The 20,529-nt window shown below is 37.7% G+C and overlaps 1 protein-coding gene across 3 annotated transcripts in view; it reads right to left on the bottom strand.

Moving 5' to 3' along the window:
* PLEKHG1 (pleckstrin homology and RhoGEF domain containing G1) overlaps window positions 1-20,529 on the bottom strand; it is a 134,054-nt gene that overhangs the window by 66,293 nt on the left and 47,232 nt on the right. The gene's annotated exons all lie outside the window — the stretch shown is intronic.

Raw genomic sequence — 20,529 nt, 5'->3', positions numbered from 1 at the left:
AAAAAAAAGAAAAAAAAAAGAAAAAAAAAAAAAGAAAAAAAAAAAGAACAGCGTATTTTTTTCTTTCGGGAAAGTTCTTTTCCCCTGTCTGCTGCTCTGCAGCATCTTCAGCCTCCTCAGGGAGTGCGTTTATTCCACTGCCAGTTTCACATTCCAATTGCAGGGAGCTGCAGGCACAGCAAGCTGTATCTTTCAGTTATTTAAGTTTGGGAGTCCTCCAGGACTGCTTTCCATAAGCTGTCTGGGAAATGCTGCTTGATAAATTCACACTATGTTTAGGACTCAAACTCCTTGTACAGACTGCAGAAAAGACTGTCAGAAAGGATTTCTTAAAACAGTAACATCCCCACCCCATGCACATACCACATAACCAACCTAGATCCACATAATCTCTCGAGAGAAATGGGAAGAAAAATTATATTTTCTGCCAAAAGAAAATAAATTAGTTGTATATTAAATTAATTATAATAACTTAAAGACACAACTGTCTCAAACTTCTGAAGTGCACATCTTTATATACACAACATCTCTTTCTTTATTCTCTCTTCTAGACACATGGTTAAATTACTGAAGCTACCAAGCAGCACTAAAGCCACAGTGGACATCTCTACAGAAAACAAAGTAAAATGTATCAGCCTAGCTTCTTTTCCATGGTGTGCATGAGTACCAAATTTTCCTCTCTTCAAACACAGTCATGAAGAGACTGAGAGTTGCTTTCCCTTGTCTTTGTTTTGGGGGTTTTAATTATTAATTTTTCTAAGCACTGTTTAGTCCTAATCCAAATCTGAAAACTTGCAAGTTTTTAGGAATAGTGGAAAAGGAAAAGAGAGAAAACACTACTGTCACACAGCTATGTAAGCAAGAAGGAGTCTTTCTTTTATCTAAGACTGTTTTGAACAAGAACACTTAAATACAAGCCTAAATCTCGAGCAATGAGTGAAGTCTGTAACAAAAGTGAGATCTGAGTCGACTGATGAGCTCAGTGGAACATGGTACCACTTGCTGGCAAAGCCACACTCAGCCTAGTTGCATGAGTGCAGTCAGTTTCACACATACATAATGTTAGTAGATAAGCAAAGGGTAGAGCACTGTGCATAATGAGGAACCCACACTGATGTTTAAACAGTTCACCTCTAGCCCTTAAACAGTGCAAGAGTTTAGGTCCTAGAAGTATCAATTAACTGTTCAAAGGGCAGGGCACACCAGATGTGCAATTACCACATATTCTAAAACACCTGTTATTGCTCACTATCACTGGCTGTGTTCACTATGGCTTGTATTATCAGCAGAACAATGCATACCTCAGTAAAGTGTTCCTGAAGAGTCAAAAATATGACTTGAAATTATCCTGGAATTAAGAGATAAATTCCAGCTGTACTGGAGGGCAATACATGGACTGAATGAGTGCTAAGCTGAATAACATCCAATTGAATGCTCTATCAATGTTTGTCAAACAGCTATGTGCATGGCACACAATACATTTAAAAGAAAGTTCAGTTATTTTCCAGAACCTAACTTCAGCAGTTATCACATCAGCAGCTACATGCTTCCCAGCATTTATTAAAATACACCCCACAAACCTAAATAAAGTACTTCATGGGTGGGGGCCAACAGCCTGCTCATTCAAGCTTCAGGCAAACTCCCTGTCCCCTCTTTCATGTGTTCTGACCAAATTTTGCAACAAGGAAGCTGCAAATGAAAAGAGACTAACTAATGAAGGTTTTTCATTAACTGTTTTTAAACTTCAGCTGTGTGAATTAATGATAAAATATGTTTACTCCCTAGAAATCATATTAAAGTATGAAGTGAGTCAGGGCCCCTAGAGATAAGAAAATCATATCTTCAGATAGGCTTTACAAAGTTTAATTTTAAATTGAAAAGACTGACAAATCCTGAGATTTAATTAGTCCTGGCAGGTCTGGACCGCTGGGAACATTTCCATAATTTCAATCATCAAAGTAATTATTGAAGGTTTTAGGGCTGGATGGGAGAGAAAGGAGATGGGATAGCAAAGAGGAAGGAGCAAAGGAGGCAGATTGTTTCTCACCATCAGCATAGCAGTTTTTAACTTTGCAGTTCTGCACCTAACTTTGATCAAAAAAGAAAAATAAACTCAACCCAATGATAACACTTGAAGCCTTTGAACAAACAAACAGAAAACTAATTTAATAGTCTTCCAGCTCCCTCCCTCAGGCAGCACTAAGCAAATGAGCTACATCTTCCTGAACAAAAATTCACAAGTAAATACAGTGTTTGTCTTTTCAGCTCTTTTCTGTACCATCACAGAACAGGTTTTTTCCTTTCATTTGCTACTTTCAGCATTCAAAAATTTTGAGTTTTTATATCACATTTGTTAAAAACTGAAGTTATTTGACATATTGCATGCACCTTTCTAATACATATGAAGAATTTACAGAAAGCAGGGTTTTCTTTTCAGCTGCATGTATCAAAAAGTATTACTCTGTCAGGTAATACTTGATTCGATTATAAGTTTCCCATTTTCAGAGGCTTGGCTTTGGTCACCTTATTCAAATATTAATAGTGGCCCCAATTCACCAAACAGCAATGTGCTCTTTTATCGTTATCACATATGCTTAACTTTGTTCTTCTGAGCAAAGAATGAAGGTCAGAGCAATCTCACTTGTCCTCTTAAGCACTTAAATATTAAGCATATCTTACTCAGAAGTTATATGTCCATGAATTCACTTGAAGCATTTCCTACTGTTTTTGGTTTGTTTTTTTATTAAAAGCTTTTTCATCACAATCACACAACCTGCCCAGACTGTGACAGTATCACAGCTCTGTTGTGGAGTACATTATCCTACAGAGAAATTTTGGTTCTTCTTGCAAGTATGCATTTTTACAGAGTAATGTTAGAGGGATTCAAAAGGGATTCCCTAAAAGTAATAGAAAGGCCAGAGACCAATACATTAAAGGCAGCACTTATACACATACCAAGGAAAGGAGAGATACAGCCACATGACCATCTTAGCTATTGATTTCTGAGCAGGCACCAACAACATCCTGGTGCAAAAGTAGCAGCAGAAGAGCTACCAGCTCTTCTAACATTACTCAGCTTGCAGGAGGAACAGCCACAGGACCACCAAGTCATCACCATCACTGCTAAATTATTTATTTATTCAACATTATATTTAGTCTAGATATCTAAGCATACAATATTGATTACTTGCTGCCTTGATGGGAAGATTTAAAAGTCTTTTCACAAAAATAGGATCAAATGCTAAGCAAGGCTTTGCATTTTAGTTCACTTACTATATTAATTAAAACACCTCATGTCACTTCACGACTATTCTTACTTAGATCTAGCAAGTATAAAGACATGAAAAACAATCAGTGTTGTATATGGACTATAGATACAGTCATTGTATTGGGCTAACCTGCAGAGAAGCTCAATGATTTTGTAAACAAAGAGGCAAGTGTTGAATTTTAAGCCTTTATAACATTTTCAATTTTCAGTAAGTTAAGGGTGTAAGATCTATTACTGTTTGCCTTATATAACCTAGAGGAGTAGAAACAAACAGAAACTGCAGTAGATATATCCTTATAAACAATGTCTTTGCAATCTTAGATTAAGAACTAGTTCAGACTAATGACAGTAACAGAAAATAAAACATATTCCCCGACTTCCTCATAGCTTTTATCTGACAAAAGCAATTAAGAGTACTGCACCTTTGGGGAGTCATGAGGAAGGGAGGGAATGCTTGGTGAGGTTATGACCCTTTCTCTGATAAAAAACAAAGATCCGACTCCATACCAGGAGAGACTGGATACCAAAGCTATTATGCTTTCGATTTTCCCCTGGAACCTGTTCACTCTTTAAATCTTACCAGCAGGATCAGCATTACATTCAGATGTGCAGATTGTTACATTCTAAAAAAAAGTAGAAGTAATAATAACAATAAAAAAAATTTAAAAGTTGAGCTCCCAAATATCTGAGCATTTTGGTTGAGTTCCCCCTTTGATCTGAACGAGTCAACCCTGCATTCTGAGTTAAATGCCTCTGAGTAGGCATAGTCTGTACTACCATTACATGTTGAATTTGCAGCAGAAATAACATATCCATGAGCAGTGCTTTTATTGGGTCTAAACCAGCATTTTTTTGCTGGCTGGAGCCTGGGTGATCACTTTCAGTGTTTCAGCAAACATCTGTGCCCATGACCATGACACCTGCTTGAAGGCCCATTCCCACTAACTCCCCCTAAAGCTCAGAAAAGTTTTCAACTATGGGCATATGTAATCCTCCATTCAGAGATTAAATGCAGGAAATATTAGAGAAAAAACAGAGGCAAACACCCTCAATTGCACCAGAGAGATATATCATCTTAGTCTATCCCAGTTTACTCCACTATACACTAATAGCAATATTGCTGTTGCTGCAGTATCTTGAACAAGAGCAACAAAACAAACTGAAAACAGACCAGAATGAATTTTCTTCTTACAAGGAAGGCCTGCACCATGACCTAATCTGAAATGGCAAACTACCTGGCTCTTGGGTTAAAAAAAAAAATACAAAGGCAAATTTTTCAGATATGATGTCTACAAGCTTATTTTACAATGCAGAGTATAGTTAAGCCAAAATTATGATTTCTTACCTTCTGTCTAATTCAACTTCCCTACACTCCTACCCTTCTCTCAATATGGGACAGAAGAAAGCATTAACTTCTGCCATACTCCTTGTTCTCCTCCTGTGATGGGATACTCTCAATTAACCAGTTGTCAGTGCAATCATATACTATTATAGAACCAGAAACCTGAGAAACAGAATACAATGGTTTTACAGATTTTCTTTTTCACCCACACTATCAGGATTCTCTAGGATTACCTTTAATCCTGTAATCAGAAAGACCATTTCACAATGGGGCTAAGAATTTACCAAAACCAAACTAAAACGATACCTTTTTTTGCCAAGGGACTAAAGCTGAGTTAGTTCCATCATGGTAAAATGGAAATAGGCTCCTATTTTGTTCATGCTGAATTGCAGAATACACCATGATATCAGCTTGCTTTAGACTGAGAGATCCAAGTGCCCACTAGGATTTCACATTGCGATTGCTATCTCAAATTAGCCATTGTCATCGAACAATTCCCTCCTTCTCAGCACTGAAAACATAGCCTTGGACATTTGGTTAACAAATTCTGTCCTCCCATGCAGAAACAAAAGAAAAGGATTCCTCTGTAAAAGGGTACAACAAAAGGTAACAAACCATGTCACGGGCATAAGCACATCACTGGCACTCTTTCCAAGGTTAATCACAGCATCCAATTTGCCACTGGTGACAAAAAATTTACATTCATGTGTGCTATTAATTTGCTTACCAGCAAACTCATTGTTTACCTGATGCCATGTTCACTTCCCATTTATACTGGGATAGGTTACAAAAAGGCATTTCAAGGGAAATTCCAAAGCTCAACATAAATAAAGGATTAGTTGGTGGACACCACTTTCAAGATAAGGAGGTATATGCCAGCAGTAAAGGCACCTGAGCTAATTAAGCCCTTCTAGCCACAGGATGTTTACTCTGTACAAAAATCAGCTTCAAATGTTTTCAATGTGACACTAGCTGCAGAACAGCCAACAAAAGTACTGCCTGTTTGGACAAAACAAAATGAAAATGGGATGACAAAAAAGAACCTTGTCTGGGTTTGAAACTCCAACTTGTTTGATTCCAGTATTAAGTTACTCAGTTATGAATGAGGGATGAAACAATGGTAGCCAGACAGAACATGCCCAAGAAGCAAAAAAAAGCCTTTTTAAACAGGATTATACCAACCACTGAGCAAATATTGTAAAAAAAAATTAAAACCCACCAAAAACACACCTTAGAATCAGAGCTCCTGTTTGCTCTCCTTCAGACAGATTAGAGATTTGGAGAGCACAGATCATAATCACAGGCTTTATTTAAATATCACTGTACAAAGAATAAGCTAGTCTGGGCACTGCATTCTAAATACAACCAAGTAATTATACCAAACCATTGGTAAATATAATCCCAGGACTTTGAAAATTAGCACTTACTCCAGGAAAGCCCAGACATCTTGTGGTGTATTTTACAGGCAAATCCATTTTTCTACGTCATTTTCCAATCCTTCAAGTAAGGATAAGGTCTCTTTTCATCCACCCTTAAGGGATGCAATTTCACAGGAAATCCCTAGATACTGTTTTTATTCGTCCTGGTGTTTATGTGCACATTGACTCCTTCAAACTGGGACAGTTTAATCTGTCAGTAAAATGACACTTGGATTTCTCCTGCTCATGACATTGAGATTTGAAATTTTTTTTCATGCTTTCTATTTTGGATTGTAATCTGCAGTTCATCAGAGATCCTCCTGGATTCTAGAACCATGATGCTTCTTCCCTTTAATTTGAGTGAGAGCCGGAGAGCTGTAGTATCCAACTATAACTGTAAAAACATTTTTAAGATTATATTTGTATGTGATAACCATCTTCTGTAAATCCATAACCAAAGAGTAATTATCACTGTCATTTAATCTCTCAACAAAATCTGCCAACAAGCTCATTATGGTACAGTATGGGTGAAGCTTCACCTGAAAGTGAAACACCTCAGTTTTCTGTCCTAGTCAGAACTTACATCCTTCCAGCTGCAAACAACTGTCTCCTGTAACAAAACTAGCAGTAGGCATTAAAGAGCTTTACAGCTCTCTAAAAATATGATTGTCAGCAGCATCTTCTTTGCCTTAGGGTAAGATCTAGGCCTATAGGAACAAAGAAGAGTGGTAGGCAGACTGAAACATTATTCGTACTAACCATGGAGGAGAAAAAGAAAAGAGAAAAGAGAAAAAAGAAAAGAGAAAATTCCTCTGAGATGACAGGTTAAATTCTTCCCTTCGGGTTGCCTAGAACACTGTCAAGTTCCTATCAGGTTCCTCAGGCAAGTCAGGGACTTGTTTAAGTGTTACAGGCAAGGAAATAAACAGACCCAGATTTCAAAGCCTCGTCCCAGAGCCAACAAAAACGCCACTTTCCCTCGTCAAGCTGTGCCTGTTGCTCTGTGTAAGGCTATCAATTACATCCTTTCCCAACTTGGCATTTAAAGTATCAAATTGCCCTGGCTGGATGAGAAACAGCCCTTCATCTGCTTCAGAAGTAATGTTTTTATTGCTTGGGTCCAGAAGTTCCATTATTTCATTAGCACAGAATTAACACCAGAGAGAAGGGAAAATGAGTTACAGTCACTTTTTCAGCATGCATGAAGCAGAACGCCTTACTAAGGCCTGAATAATGTTGAATTAAGCCTTCACATTTAACAAAGCTGGACATATCCACTGCACAAAATATGGTTTACCCTGCAAAGTATTGAAAACTAACATGGATGTTTAGCAGCAAAGCCCAGCAGTAAGTGGGCTCAGGGATGGTTAATCAGATCACATGCAAAAAAAAACCTCAAATGAAAAAAAAATTACATTCCTGCTGGTCTTGCTCCTGAAAAGTGGTTTGCATGCTGGGTGAGAGCAAGCAGAGGTAAGTGAATATGTAACTAGACACAGGATGGGACCGTTCGTTCTAATGGGTACTACTGATAAATCTGCTTAACTGTATCATGAAATCATAGCTCTTTTCCTGCAAGGGGGAAATTTTAATGTGAGTACTTAGCAATGAGCATGCCAACTTCTCTGTACCTATGAATCCTTCATTAATTTAAAGTTACTCATTTGCTTAAATGTCTCGTTCTGAGAACTTAGTAGCACTGGAGTAGTACAGTCCAAATATATTGATATCTGATTCAATAACCACTTTAAAGTCATGTTTTTTCTATGCTAATATTAGAATTGCTGCTATTGGCAGCATAGTTTACAGGAGGTGTTTCAAAACTAACTTATTTTGGTTTTTAAGCAGAGGAATGGCATTCAAAGTACATGTACCTGTTTTAAACACAAGATATTTCTATGACATCTTGACATGAAGATCTCAGAGTATCTTAAACACACTGAATAAACTTCAGAAGACTATTCTGTGATACTAATCACATCATTCTGTAGTTACAAAGACACAGCACAGTAACTTGGACTGTGAGCCAACCACCTATGACCCAAAATAGAAAACAAATAGATTATGTCTGTGTCTGTGTATTTGCTTCAGGACATAGTTTCTTCAGGGTTTGTTTTGTTTTGTTGCTCTCAAAGTTGGCAATCCACAAATCAGCCTAGATTAGTCACCTCCCCAGAACATACTAGTGTTTCCAAAGGGACATATTTTAAGCAGAAAATGAGCATTAAATGCAGCATCCTTAGAGCTTTTAACCATAACCTGTGAACCAGCTTATTTACCACAGTGGTAATAAAAGCCAGTGCATTTCAATTTCTTCTGCATCAGACACTATATTGTTTTCAGTATTCAGGACTGATAAAGAGAACTCTTGGCATTTTAGCAAGAGTAATCTCTTGTGAGAATCCGAAGAGGTGACAAGGGATATCTCAGTAATGCAAGTCACAATTAGGACACTGCCAGTAAGCAAATTTGTGAGTCATTATTTTGATCTCCAAGTCATGTGCACAAGGTTGGTAGACATAATACACAAAAACACACTCGACTACTTTGAAGAGGCAGATAATATTGTGTGCAAATATGTAGATAACTAAGCAACTACTCAACGCCATAGAAGAGGTAGGGGAATTTTTTGTGTTTCTGAAAACAGAGCTCTCTTATACAACTTTTAGGAAACCCTTCACTGATGACTTCTGAGCCTAATTTCAAAATCCCACTTTGTTTTAAACAATCTATTTCACTTTTGAATGTTTAATAATGTTCTTCTGGTAAGAAAAAAAGTAGGAAAGAAAAGAACCCACAAACCTCCAACATTTAGGGTTGTATTACACACAGGAACTAAAAACATAGTTCCCATTTGTTTGGTAAGTAGGCCACAGATTGCTTTTTCTTAATTCTGAAACCTGTCCAAGTTAAAAATCTGAGCTCTTTTTCAAGCTTTGATTAGTGCTTAGATTTCAGTGGCACATATACAAAACCACCCTAGAGCCCTCCTTTGCATTTGTATTAATATTTGCAATACAACACACACAAAGAAAGAAAGGGGGGCATCGAGGTAAGAGAGAGAGCAGCCCTTAGATTCCTGCCAGTCTACTCCAGACACCTCTCCATCAGGAGGTGCTGCCTTGGCAAGGAGCTACAAAAAGCAGTCCCAGTCCTTCTCTCCTTTCTAACTCTCAGCCAATCTGATTATCAGGGTTTTCAAGTACTCTGCCAAGGTACTGAGAAAAGATCACAGGATAAAGTCTAACAGCTACAACTGTGTGATTTAAGAACGAAAGTGACTTTAAGTCATCAGTTCAGTACTGTTTCCTCTAATTACTGGATCATTTCCTATCTGGACATTTATAGTTTTTGATTATACAGCTGCTAAGATACCTGTGATCACAGATGACTGCTATATTCAACAGCATCCAAAGTTCAAGGCAACAAAGTCAGCTCAAAGTAGCTTCTATCTTCCCTTCTGCTTAACCCTTCCAACACCCTGCACTATTATATGGTAATGTAAGTTACTACTTCTCTGCAAACTTACAATACCAGGATGGGCAGGGAAGAACATTACAAAAAAACCTGCCCTGGATTTACAAATTACCTGTAAAAAGGGTTCTGTTATTTACTAGTTTAGCACAGTTTTACTCTGTAGCTTTTACTCTGTGGCCTGCATGCCTTTCAAAACTTTCATTATCATTTTGGACTAGCTCAGAGATTTAAACCAGGGATTGATCCCTTTTCCCTGCTAAAAGAAAAAAGAATAGAAAAGAGAGGGAAAAAAAAGTAAATAAATTAAAAGAGAGATTTAAAAAGAAAAAGGGAAAAGAATGTGCATTAATTACAAGGTACTGACTGACCTGGATTAGCCTTTATTCCAAGTCAGCAGAAAAGAATTCGGAACATCTGCATCAATTACAAGGACTGCTGTTCCAAGTGGATTTCTTGTGAGAAATAAATGAAGAAAATCAACTTTTGGCTTGTTTCTGTGCCTAAGTTTAACCCTGTATAGTCTACTAATGAGATGGTACCTTTCCTACAAAGTCTTTCACATTATTTTAGGAACAGAGCAATATTCCATTTCATCAAGTTTCTGCCCGTACATTTTTTATTCCAAATGGCTGGGGGACCAGTTTTCCCCTATTTATAAATAATCTTAAGCATCTTTATCAAGTGGGAATAGGGAAAAAAATGTCTTCTAGACAAATAAAATTATGTGCAGAATTTCAGTGCACTCAAGCTTTAGCTTTTATATTTCAAAAAGAACATCCAAGCATTGTAAAGACTGCAAAATAAGACATGAGAAACATATGCTGTCAGAAATCCTACACTGCAACCACAGGCAAAAGAACCTCAATCTGTTCAATTTACACAGCCAAGAGGTACCTGTCTGAGGGTCATAACCATTTATTCAAACAAAAGTTTAATGGTTTAAGCTAAACACACAGACATGTTCAGTCTAGAAACAGGACTGAACTGATGGCACAATTAGGGATAAAAATCTTTTTGTCATGGTTGATTCTACAATATAAGTCCTTGCTTAAAAGAATAAATCTCTTTCCAAACAGTATGAGATCCCAGGAACAAAATCTTTGCAATTCAGGTCTTCAGATTCCAAAGACCACATTTTGCAGGGGATGGGTTCACACACCTACTGCAGTACTTCCAGGCTTTAGAAACTGCTAGACACCTCTCCAACAGGTGCAGATTCAGTGTTAATTCTTTTCATCAGGAAGTCCACAAAAGTAATTTGAATACAAAAATTCCCACTTTTCTTCATACATCAAATCCAATAGCTATGCATGTCTTGACAAGCAGAATTACTACTGAAATCAGCACTGGACTTGGAAGAAAGACCAATTAACATATGCAATCAAAACATACAGTTTTGATTAGATTTACTTTTATCACTTCAAATTTCAGCTTTATATAAAGGACGTAACTATCAAAGGTATTCAAATACAGAAAGTCTCTTATGTAATCGTTTTGCAGCTCTTCATAAAATCAAAGTTAAGACAACAAAAATGTCATCTCTGCAGGGACAGACTGTGCATTAACGCCAGACAAAACATTTAGAAGCCAAGAACTGGAAGACATTGCTAATTTGAAAGGTGGAAAAAGTTAGTGACTTGCCAAGTGTACTCTACCTTGTTCAGTAGAAAGGGCACATATTCAGTAAAACTATAAAGTGTTTAAGATAAAACACATAGTAGCAGAACTTGCTTAAGTGGAAAATGTACTTCCAAATACATAGCGTAATGGTAGAAAAATTATATCTGATGTATAAAGTGAAATATCAATTAGTTGTGCTTCTTGACAGATTGTAAAAACAACTACAGACTGAAATGTTTGAACTGGGATTTTCATATATCTTTACAAAGTAACAAACTAAGTCAGCCAAATACAGTACTTGAATACATCCAGACTTGAGGAAGCTTGCCAGAATGTCTAACTTGGCAGAAAAAGATTAAGCAGGATCAAGTCTGGTCAACAGGCAGTATTTTCAGCTCTACAAGACTCAGGGGTTTTTTTGGTTGCTTGGTTGTTTTCTTAGTTTTCTGGTTCTGTCTTTTTTAATATGTATTCAATTTTAGAGGAATTTTAAAGGCTTAAACCTGGAACCAAGAAGCCTTCCTGTATATCCCTGCTTACAAACACATTTGCTGGTTTATGTCAAAGGCAACCTATATTTCTTTTCTTTAAATTTAAAAATCAAGAAACAAGGGGACAGACATAAAACCTAACATAAAACCTGTATTTTTTCCTCCATACATTATCTTCAGTGTGATTTTTTCCTGCCCTGCAAGCTTCCCTCCTCCCCATGTTCTCTGTATTTCACATTAAAGATTTCCTGGTATGACATTATCAGTGTGGCCTTTCCAGTTCCTTTATTCACATGCAGAGAAGGGTGTGGGTAACTTATAAAAGTAGCTGTAAAGTAAATATGCCTATAAACTCTGACAATTTTATAAAAGGTAGTTATTTGTCTGTATTCAGAAGTGACAACAATGCAGTGACATTTTCCCACAATAAGTAAGTGCAAACTTGGTTTGGGGTGTCACACACTTCAGTATGTAATTCAGCAGTAATTCCATGACTTTTAAATTCGTGAACTTAAAAAGCTTGTGCAGTAATTTTTATTCTTAGTAAGACTTTGGTTTCCCCACCTCTCAAGGAAAGGGTCCACAGAAACCAGCTATCCAGATAGCCCAGCTGTCTTCCAAAAACCTGAAAATCTAAATTCAGCCTCAGCACCCACAAAGAACTAAGAAATAAAAAACCAAAAACAATCCCAAAAAAATTTCACTTAGAAACACTACACTCTTAAAACACTAAAGAAATGCAAAGAAATGTAGAGTCCAATTCTGCCCATCAGGACTCATAAAAAAATGTACCTCTATCTAAACAAAGTCTAAACCACTATCTTCAGACTGTTCACAAAAAGGAGGGCTCAGCACTTAAAAATGCATTTCAGTTCTGGTGGTTTTGGCTCAGTGTCCTGCACCCTGATTACACAAACACAGCCCCAGCTGGGGCCAGTGCTAGCTCTGATAGGGTCAGACCGTTCCATCCTGGTGGCCAGGAGAGCTCAGCGCAGCACAGGGCACAGGAACACGCTGGGACAGCTGGATCCAGACCACAAAACTACTCCAAAGCATGACCTGAGTCATAGCCACGTCCCCATCTGTCTGAAAGACATGTGGCAAACGGGGCTGGAGGTGCTGTGTTAATAATGGAGATTCCAGCCAGGCCTGAAGTGATCAGCAAGTCATGGTCTGCAATGAGTGCACAGCATCCATATATGATACAAAAGTTTAAGTCACAACAAAAGACTGCAGAGGCCCAGCTGTGTATAGAATCAGTTGTTCTGATTTTAAAGCAGAAAGTCTAGCTTCCTGCCTTGACACAGAAGTTTCTGGAAGCAGTGCACAGAGCAACTTCCCCAGAAGCACAAAGCACTGTGGGTTCCCACTGCTGCTTCTCCAGATCAAATGAAGCTTGTCATGTCATCATGAGCCCTTCAGCTTTGGGTCTTGGCCAAAACCCCAGTACTTTCAGTACACCTGAAGCCTTGGAGAACAGATAAACTCTATTTGTTGGAAAACCTTTGGCATCAACGTAAGACCTGCTCAAAAAAGCCATCAGTCCCTGTCACCCACATCTTGCAGTGAGAGCTGAAGAACTGTGACAAACAGGAACTCAGGTTCTCAACAGCATTAGATTTCTTCACCATGTGAAATGCAGGCATTATTTTTCTTCAGCATTTTTCTTATGAAACACTTTAAATATTTCTAAACACTTCATTAAATGCGCAGCATTGACAGGAAATATGCAATGAGCCAAATATTTTTATTTGCAGATCCTAAAACTACCATTTCAAGATGTAACCTGAAATCTCAATGCTGCAACACAACTCACCCATATAGCTCCTTGCACCCACTGATTATTCCATAATTACAAGAAGCCACCTCCTTCCAGTATTGAAGCACAGTGCTCTTTTCAGACAGAAGTCCCAAGAAGTGGGGTCCATGTCTATAAGATACAGGTGTGAGATTTTTCTTTCAAGAAGTTGAAATGAGAGGAGGTGGAAAGCAGCAGAACTAACCAATAATCGTTAGTAACAAGTATAGATTTAAAATACAATTAGGCATTCTCCATCAATATTTCTGAGGAGAGAAATGAGCAACTAGTTGGCAGACTTCACACTCAAGAAAGCTATCCTTCTGTCACGTCTCCTTTCTGTCACAAGGATTTCCTAGCTAGCAGCTGTCAATGGAATGAATGGGTCTTTAAATACTTTGCCTGTTTCAGAAAGTCACAAAATATTTGTGTGGTGGGGTTGAGGAGGGCAGTTTTGGGGCTTCTTCAATTTCCCATGTGAAATTTGCCGAATGCTGTAAGATTAGACCAGTGCCTCTAGTTAATTCTGCCACTTCTTTGAAGGGTAAAAGCCTATGATCTTCAAAAATTTTAGACAGCCTTTTAACAAAAATAATGTATCTTACTACTACTCAGTTGTGAAAAAAAATCACTACAGACATGAGAAAAATTTTATTTATACTTACCCTACTTGCAGAAGATGAAGAAGGTTCTCTGTGTCTCCTTTTGAGTGACTACAGAGCTCCTGGGACTGAGATCTAATACCAAGACTCTCACAGGGATCCTAACTGGGGACAAAACTTGAATGCAGCTGTCTGCTTTTTGAGAAAGTTGTAGCAGAGTCTTATCTTCCTAAAGGATTTCGTGTTGCCTTCAATTTGTATTCATATGGCAAAACCACAAAACATTCATGGCAGGACGTCCCATCTTTAGAAACACTGGTTTAGTTCAGATGTGACCAGACAGAACCATCTCCTGGCCAGACATCAGGCAAAATTCCCTAACAATTAGCCTCATACATGACTTTTTTCTTCCAATATTGCTTTCCATTGTGAAACACATACCCTCTCATGAGATAAGATTTAACTATGAACATGAAATTCTTATGCAGTGAAAAGTACAAATATATGAACTGATAACCACCTTTCTTAACAAACAGACATTGAGAGCAAGCATGTGGTATAACTATCTCAACAGAAAGTAGACATAACAGAGCCCAAATAACTTGGGTTGCCTGGCCTTCCTGAACCAGAAGAGTCCAGATTTGCTAGGACAGAGGTTAAGCCCAAATTCTTACTACCTTAATCAATTTTTTTGGTTATTCCATCATTTGAAGCACAGGCTACATTGTGCACATATGGGAAAACAAGTGTTTACTTCACCTGGAAGCTGTGTCCATTTTAAGTTATTCTACAATATATATGTTGCAGGAACCATTGCCAAGATGTATGTAATGGAATTTATTTTAAGACCCAGTAAGGATAGATTTTTTAAAAAAACATAATTTATTAACTTTTCATATCTTGAACTGCACAATTGGCTTTGCAGCACATTCTGACCAAAGAGACTAATGTGGATGTAGCCAGAAACTAGTGTGGATATAATTCAAAGAATCAAAGCATCCTGTGTGCTCTTTTGCCTGCACCAGTAATGGATGTGGGCACAGTACAACAGAAGCAGCCTCCCACCTTTACTCCCCCTCCCTGCTCTCCTCAGCTTGCTGACTCTTCAAGAAGTTGACTTCAGGAGTTTGACATATTGCTTCAAAATTTTTTATTGCTCATAAAACATCAAAGCTACCTCCCCTTCTGGTTTATCAGCATGAAGCAGTTCCCCCCTTTTGAAAGTTAAATAAAACTACAGGGAACCAATTAAAAAAGCAAAACTACAACTAAGCTTTCCTCTGTATATTTTAATCTCTCATGATTAAATTTAGGATATTGAGGCCTCAGCCCACTTCTAACATCAGTGGCATAGTTTGAAATTACTGTTAGACATATAAATGGGTAAATAAACAACAAAAAATAGTGATACTTGCAGGTTTATATTTGCTAACTATATAGCACCTGTCAAAATTCTTCAGAATCAAGTGGTCAGTAATGGGGAGGTACCTGTGCTGCTGAAAGCAAACAGCAAAATGTGTTTGTATCTTTATTTTTACTACTCTGGATCTTTTGGTTTTAAGGATATGGTCAGCACAAGATGAAAGAATGTAACCTTGACATTCTCATTTATCTTCAGAGTTGCAGCTCACTTTAACTGGTAGCAAGTAATCCATTTTTGTATCTTATCCTTCCATGTCCTTTAACTTTGGAAGAAATATGGCTGGGGAGGAGGCAAAATCAATGAATCTTAAAAGAGATTTCTGGCTTGTCACTTGAATAAAGCAGCAAGACAAAATATGGCAGAAATTCCAAAACAGGGGAAAAAAGCAGAGTTGCTGGGATGAAAGCTGAATTACATTTAAGAACCTATTGAAAGATTGACTGTTACTATTACTTATTTTCTGTATATTAACATTGTGCAGTTACCAGCAACCTGGGTTGTGTTTCCACACAATAACATGGAATAAATGATAGTAAAGAAGAACACCTCAAGCCGCCACCACCACTAAAAAACAACCAAACAAAACAGGCCATTATGAAACTGGCAAAGGAATTACTTTAAATCAGCATTTCTAACAGGACAATTTTCATCATAACTGTCTTTTTAGGCTTCTCCAACTATTGCAGAACAGCAATTAAACACCTAGTAGCTGCTTTAAGAACAACAACTGTTCTGTTTGGTGACAAAGTCTTCCCATAAAGTAATCTCAAGAGAAGCAGTGGTTATCAATCCCAATCTACAAAGAGCAGATGCAAAGCATACAGCTAATATTTGTAATCACAGAGTTGGACATTTATATTTTTACTCCAGGTCATACACAGCTAAGACTCCAGTATTACAGTGTAACTTCTGGTTGGGGTCTTCTCCAAAAACTACTATGGTACTCAAATTATTTTTAAACAGAAGAAGATAATTTAAACCTGCAATAGCTTTTTTTTTTTTTTTTTTTTTTATCAGCAGCACATTTCTGAGGTGGTGAGCAAGACAGATGCTAAACATAACACAAAAATTTAAAAACTATTTATGAAGGAATGTTCAATCAATCTCTTTTTCAAGCATTTCATATATATACAGCTAAGCTTCAAATAATTAATAAATGCATTAATTAGACACTATTTATCATTCCTGATAGGAAAAGGAATTTTTGCACTTCAATGCACAGAAAATTTGTATGGCACCTCTTTCTTTTCTCTAGCAAGGAAACTTTGCTCTTCCAGGAATGTTTGTATTGTTTAAGATTTCTCTCAATTTGAAAGATCAATTTAGAAATAAATTAATAACATTAGGATTCAGAAGGGCTTTAAAGAAACTAGCTATTTTTCACCAAGATGGATCACATTTGACTGCTTCATGCAAGCCACATTTAGCCTCCCTATTTTGAACTACCCAAAATTGTTTTTTTGATATGTGCACATGATGTGTGAAACATTATACACATAATTTTACATTGTGTGCAATTTGGTGATAAAAAAGCAAAATAAAATAAAAAAAAAAGGATCAAACTCAAGTGCTAGACTTCTTAATTGCTTGAGAACTAAGAATTAGTTACCATTGAAACAGAAAAATAAAAGGAATTCTTTGAAAATGGGATCACTGATATAAAAAACCCTCCATAGTCTTCCAAACCTCAAGTTTAAGCAGTTCAGGCCACATAAACTTTTTATAATTCGTGGATGACTGAAACACTGATCTTTAGCAGGATACCAGCCAGGAAAACCAGGGAAAGTGTTTGGCATTTGAAGAACCAGTTATTCTACTTGTTAATGGCCCAACCTTTGTAATCAGTGACTTAATCACCATTACATTACAGCAGCTGCATCTTCACTTCTGATGAGGAGCAGGTTTTACTGCACTCAAACATTTCACAAGGTCCGGAACAGTCTACCTCTCACTGCCCTAGGTCAAGACAACCTCCTCCTCCTCCTCCTCTTCTTCACTGAGCTGAGGAAGTTTAGAAGCCCGTCCAGTTTCAGCCTGCTGGCAACTGAGAAAGAAAGTGGGACCCAGCCAGAGAGGCTCAGTGACTCAGGCAGTCCATCAAAGTGCTTTCAGGAAAATAGCCAGTGGATTCAAGGCTGTGGTTTGGTGCCTCCTGCACTAGCAGAGAAGATGAGCTGTGCTGCACACCACAGGGGCTGCACACAGGCTGGCTGCAGCTTGTTTCAGCTCAGCTTCTGCGGACTGGAGGCTCGCCCAGATGTCAGGAGTTATGACAAGAGCCATTATGCCTTACAACAACAGCCTACAAGCCCTTTTGCAAAGGAAGATGTGCCACCCTCTTGCGGTGTGCACAGGGCAGCCAAAAATTTAGCCAGCACTCAGAAACAAAATATCCAGTTTCATCACCCTTCCACTTTGCATTTCTCCCATTTCCAATCAGATTTCAAATCTTCTTATGCTTCATCACCTCCTTTTATAAATACTAGGCTTAAGAATTTCAGATATTGTCCTTATACAGAGACTTCCTCCTCCATCAAGATATGATTCTGGGGACACAAAAAACAGCAGCAGAAATAGCACACAAACCTAAATTAGAGGAGTTACAAAATGCAGTGAGAATTTATCACAAGCAGCCACAGAAGCAGCTGGTAGGCTCCCACTAGTGCCATCAGGGACACAATGCAAGGAAAACCACTGCTTGTTGCTGTAGGATGTTTTACAATGACATCAGCTTGTTGTCCACAGGGATTTGTCAGTGGCTGTTTATAAAGTCCAGGTGTGACATTCGCTTCCTTCAGGATGCAAGTGTGAACCATGAAGTCAGTAAGAGAGGATCCAGCTGTGGGAAATCATGCCTCTTGTTTAATTAAAATTTGGTGTGGGAAGATAGAAAGGAAGAAGATTTTGTGGGAGTTTAACTTCCTTATGTCTTCTTCAAATATGCCTACTTTTAAGGCACAGAAAAACAACCAGTCAAGCTGACTGGAGATACTGAATAAAGGTTCCCACACCCATACACATTTTCTAAATGTTTTGCATAAAGCGACTGCTAAGGTAGCACTTGACTGATATCCCAAAAACTCTGAGTCTGGGGATCTTCCAAGTAGATACTAAGGCAGACCTCATCTGTTTTCTTTGAAGCAAGCCTAGCTGTTCACAGGTATCCTGACAAAAAATTGATCCACTATCCACAGCATGAAATACTTGTGTTTTATGAAAAAATATCATCAAAATTTTGTTAAGCTACAAAAACGTTTTAATCCTGTAAGACAGATAATTTTAAATGAAAGCATTCGATAATCACTCCCCTAAATTTTTGCAAATAAGTAACTCCTCAGCTCCAGATACCATCATGAGCAGCCACTGCGAATCACAGCAGCCTCTGTACAGAAGAGAGGAGGAATTTGTGCAGTGGGTGGGGTACTCCTGTTCACAGCCTTATTTCCAGTGGTTAACTATACTAGAAGTTTAAGAGTGACTTTTCAGCAAACACAAGCAGAACAAACGCTAATTCCTTTGCAAGCTAAAACAGAAATACACTCAATACACTTCCTGGTATTGACACAGTACATTGTTCTAAATGCATCCATTGTAAATAGAATATAATAGCTTTGCCAAAGGAAAACAGTTAAGAAATAGTTATACGTGGATCATGGTAGGAGTTTTTTGTTTTAATTTGTTTGTCTACCACTCCTTGATAGCTAGACAAGCTTCTTGAAAAATATTTTTCCCTGTATGATATGCACACACTTCCATCTTTGCAACAAACGAATCTCCAGGTCCTGGGTCTTTTCTCCTGATAGCACAAAGCAAGCATTGACATTTATAAATACAGCTGTTGACTCTAAAAGGTTTGACAGAAGAGGTGGTAGAAAAGCAAACAGTCTGCCCACCCACTGGGGACCCTCGAGTCAAGGACTGAGTTACAGTAACTTAATTACAGGAAACTCCTTTCTCAATTGTCTGCTCCTGTGTGCTTCATGGTTTAACTGGAGTATGTGGAGCAGTGGGTCAGGGGCAGGGAGGGGCTCTGCGAGGTTAAAGCAACACTGGCTTTTTCAAAGTTTCCAGATAATCAGTTACTTGCCAACACTTTGCTCAACCCAACTTGACCCTGACGAACGTTAAGAGGTCAATTGTTAGAAATCTGTAACAACAAATATACTTTTTTCTTTTCTTTTAACCAATGACTGACTTTGGGAAAAAAAAACCAAGCAGTAATAAGATAATATGATTTCTGGAAATAATTACAAAAGTTCACATAAATGTTTATGCACATAAGGAGCACTGATATTTTAATCATGAGAAATGAAACACCCACTTAAAATTCTGACTCAGCCATACTGGCAAAACATTTCTACATACCAGTTAGTTGTATTAATGCTAAGTAAATAGAGATGTATTTGATCAAAGACTAACCATGGAAGTTTATCTTGTAAATCCATGCTACAGGAGGCACTGGCATATACGTCTGACCGTTTTTTTCAGTAAACATTATCATAACATATTTGAATATATTTATTAAATAAAACAACACAAACTCTCATTAACTTCTAGCACTCATGACTTTGTGTCATTATAATGTTTTACCTATAGTACAGCATTTTCATCAAGACATAAAAACAGGTCTCTTAAGTGCAGATTCATTATCATTCACTAGCTCACCTTTTTTTAAACATCTAAAAATAAGTTTTTAAAGAGCAATTAAAAACAAAGCATCCAGATTAAACCAAGTTTTGTCTTAGCAAAGGTTGCATTTGTTAAATCACACACACAGAATCACATAGAATATTCTGAGTTGGAAGGGACCCTCAAGTATCACCTAGTCCAGCTCTTATGTGAGTGGCCCATACAGGGGTCAAAGCTGTGACCTGGGCATTATGAGCATCCTGCTCTAACCAGCTGAGCAAGGATATTTTATACAGACTCTGGAATAACTTCATGAGCTCTTATCACAAAAAATACAATGATAACTGCAGTTTGAAAATGAAGATCCGGAATAATCTCATCATTTTAGTTAGCTATATTTTACTGTATGCTTTTGCTTCAAGTGGACTCACTCCAATGCTTTTAGCATAAGTATTTATTTA

This window comes from Oenanthe melanoleuca, chromosome 3 (genome assembly GCF_029582105.1).
Source record: "Oenanthe melanoleuca isolate GR-GAL-2019-014 chromosome 3, OMel1.0, whole genome shotgun sequence".
NCBI classification, from domain to species: Eukaryota; Metazoa; Chordata; class Aves; order Passeriformes; family Muscicapidae; genus Oenanthe; species Oenanthe melanoleuca.
The sequence above is the reverse complement of the archived record's forward strand: the minus strand, read 5'-3'. Positions and strand labels throughout refer to the sequence as shown.